A 3,799-nucleotide genomic window follows, 5' to 3' on the forward strand; every position below is an offset into this window, starting at 1 on the left:
AGAAGAGTCTTTTTTTTTTAATTGTATGAAGCCATGAAATGATGATAACGTTGATATGTATCACTGAACATGAAATGAGACGCATCACCTATTGCTAAATAAAAACTTCAGGTATCAACAAATTACATATAAATTAATGCTAGTTTTATGATATACAGAATAGAAGTACACGCTTTTCTATTTATTAAGTATTTACTAATTTCTGAATACTTAACCCATGTACGAGAGGTATTTCATAACATTAAAGAGGGCAAACAGTGCACCGATGTCTTTATCATTCCTGTCTCCCCATCTCCCTGCCCAGAGACAATTTCTAAAACAAAACCAAGCAAAATACCAAATTCTTGGTATGACTAATAAGGGCAATGGGGTATGTAATACTCACGAATCTTAAAACGTTATCTGAAAACACACTAAACAAACAACGTGGCTGAAAATAACGCGTTTCTCTAGGTAGTGTAAATGTGAGTGTCTACCTAAAACACACACACAACCACCGGTGGAAAACGTCCTAATAAATGTTCATCAAACTGTATGGAGACAGCGGTCCTACGCACCAGACGCAGCTGTCAAAAACAACCCTGTTCCCCATAGCCCCCAAAACGTGCAGTCCACAGGAATAACCTGCAAGTGGTTTGTGAGAACTGTATTTACAATAGTAAAACCGAGTGTTGGACATAAAAGATGACTTGGAAAAGTGGAGACGCTACTTGCTCATTGGATTGCAAGATTATCATTGTACACAGATTCGTGTGCTCGAGATCTGGATTACAAGTGAGTCCCCTGAAAAATACTGGGAGGGAAGGGAAAATACTGGAAGGGAAGCCTGGATGGACACCACAGGTCGACCAGTCCAGAAGCAGACGGACTTCTTTCACACAATAATTTTTTGTTTAGGAGGACTGTGGTGGCTCCCTCGAGGGGCGCCCGGGCATGTTTTGGGCGTGTTTGCGGCCCCGTCACTGCTCCTTTTCTGGAGGGGACTGGCAGGGGCTCAGTCGGTGGACATGTTCTGGATGGTCTTGTGCTTCTTGGTTGACCTCCTCCCCTGAATCGCCACCGCGGGCTTCCTCGATGACCACGCTGTGCACGGTGCCCGCGTCCAGGCAGTGTGGGGCGACGCTGTGCACCCGGGGCTCAGAGACAGTGGCGTGGAAACTCTGCACCCCGCACCTACTGCAGAAGCTGTGCAGCACCGGGTGCGTGTTGGATCGATAGGTGACGAGGCTCTCGGCGCCCTGGAGGAGAGTGAAGCGCGAGGCCGGGACAGGAAGTGGTGGTGCTGCCGCTTCTTGCACAGCTTTCAGCAGCAAACCAAGACGCGCAGATCTGCAGGGGCCCAGGCAGCAAAGCGGACCGCGCCGTAGTGGCAGCCTCCGGTGTGATGCACCAGGCCCGGGTACTCGAAGGTGTCCAGCAGGACCTTGGCGGCGCCCTCGCAGCTGAGGCCCCGCAGCTTCCCGAACGTCTCCCAACGCTCCCGCTGCGCGCCCAGGTACAGCTCACTGCCGGACGCGGCGGGCGCTGGGGGGTTCGCGGGGTGGTGGGGGTTGGGCGGGTGGAAGCGGATCCTTGGGGACCGCCTCCAGACCGCCGCCACCAGCGCTTCTGCCACGACCTTCCCCTCTTGGCCGCTGCCCGCTCGCTGCCCGCCGCGTGGCTCCCGACGCCGACTCGGACCGCGCGCGGCTGGCGTCCACGAACGCGATGGCTGCACAGGCGGCGGGCGGATCCCCGGGCGAAAGAGCCGCTCGGTTCCTCACCCTGCTCATGGCGGCTGCAACCTTCTAAGCACGTGCCCACCGCCCCTGTTTCCTAGTCAGTCACGGAGCAGCCTCCTTGTCCACACCGGCAGGATTGGCCACTTGTTGAACGTGATGTAAAGAGACCCGTCCCCTGACCCTATCAGAACGGCCTTTGCTGGCCTGAAATTCAGCCATCCTAGTAAGGCACCTGCTGGGCGCCAGGGACTGCCCTGGGCTCTGGGGACGTGGAGGCGCGCCAGACTTTCCAAAGCACTCGCACTCACTTAGGGTCGCTTAGTTAACAGTTCTTCCCATATTTGGAGACAAGTCTTTTAAAACATGTGTTTTGCAAATATTTTCTTTCAGTCCCTGGTTTTTCTTTTTCGTTCTCTCTCTCTCTCTCTCTCTCTTCTCTCTCTTTCTTAATTTCTTTCTTTCTTTTTCTGAACAGTGTCTTTCACAGAGCACATTTTTTGTTTTGAAATTTTAAGAAAATCCTAATTATCTTTATTTGTTCTTGGATTGTGCTTCAGGTGTTGTGTCTGAAAACGCATCAGCAAACACAAAGACATGTTGATTTTCTCAAGTGCTTTCTTCTAGAAGTTACGTGTTTTGAACTTATAGAACTTTAGTCCATTTTGAGTTAATTTTTGTAAAAGTGTAAGGTCTTGGTCTAGGTTAATTCTTTTGCACATGGACTCCAAATTATTCCAGCATCTTTTATTGAAAAGACTATCTATCCTTTTGCCATTGAATTGTGCTTGTGCCTTTGTCAAAGATCAGTTGAGTGATATTTGTGCAGGTTTGTTACTGGGCCTGCTCTTCTGTTGCTTTGAACTCTGGGTCTATTTGCTCACACCACACTGTCTTGATTACTGCAGCTTTATAGTAAATCTCGAGATCAGATCATATGAGTCCTGCAACTTTGCTCTTTTTTTTTTTTCAGAAATTGTTTTGCCTATTCTAGTGCCATTGCTTTTCAACACAAAATTGAGTCGATATCGATATCTACAAAGCGATTGCTGCGATTTTGGGATTCTGATGTTTCTGTAACAGATCAATCTGGAAGGAATTGAAATCTTAATTACCAGTCTTCCGGACCACATATATGACATATCTCTCCTTTATTTAGACGTTCTTTGATTTCTTTCATTAATGTTTGTAGTTTTCCACAAACAGATCCTGTACATATTTGATATGCTTATACCTAAGTAATTAATATGTAGGGTTGCTGTTATAAAAGGTAATCCAAAAAACATCAAATTCTAATTGTTCACAGACCATATATATAGGTAAACAGTTGTCATTTGTATATTGACCTTGTATCCTGTGACCTTGCAAAACCCCCTTGTTAATTCATCAGGTTTTTGTGGAAACTTCTACACAGATCATCTGTAAACAGTAAGTTCTGTTTCAACCACTCCAATCTGTACGCCTTTTATATCTTTTGGTTTCCTTATTGCCCAAGCTGGGATTCTGGGTTGTGTCGAATAGGTGTGGTGAGAGCAGACATGTCTTGGGCGGCCAGCGGCCAGTCTCTCACCCTTATGTATGAAGTCAGCTGTAGGTTTTTCATAGATGTCCTTTCTCAAGTTGAGGAAATGCTACTCTGTTCCTGGTTTGCTGAGAGTTTTTAACTTGAATGGCGTTGAATTATATCAAATGCTTTTTCTACATCGATACGATCATATGATTTTTCTTCTTTAGCCTGCTGATCTGGTAGGTTGTGTATCGATTGCTTTTCGAATGTTGAACCAGCCTTCCATGCCTGAAATAAATCCCACTTGGTTGTGGTGTATAATTTTTCTATACATTGTTAGATTCCATTCGATAATATGTTGTTGAGGAGTTTTGTGTCTATGTTCATGATATTGGTCTGTAGTTTTCTTTTCCTGCGATGTCTTTGTCTGTCTCGCTATAAGGGTAATGCTGACCTCAAAGAATGAGCTAGGAACTGTTCTCTCTGCTTCTATATTCTGGAAGAGATGGTGGGGAATTTGTATCATTTCTTCCTGAAATGTTTATTTAGAATTTGTCAGGACATTCAGTAATGT

The 3,799-nt window shown here is 46.0% G+C and overlaps 1 pseudogene; it reads right to left on the reverse strand.

Moving 5' to 3' along the window:
* Positions 1-959: 959 nt before the first annotated feature.
* On the reverse strand, positions 960-1,772 carry LOC134368030 (centromere protein V-like protein 1; annotated as a pseudogene).
* Positions 1,773-3,799: the final 2,027 nt, after the last annotated feature.

Source organism: Cynocephalus volans, chromosome X, assembly GCF_027409185.1.
Source record: "Cynocephalus volans isolate mCynVol1 chromosome X, mCynVol1.pri, whole genome shotgun sequence".
In the NCBI taxonomy this organism is placed as follows: Eukaryota; Metazoa; Chordata; class Mammalia; order Dermoptera; family Cynocephalidae; genus Cynocephalus; species Cynocephalus volans.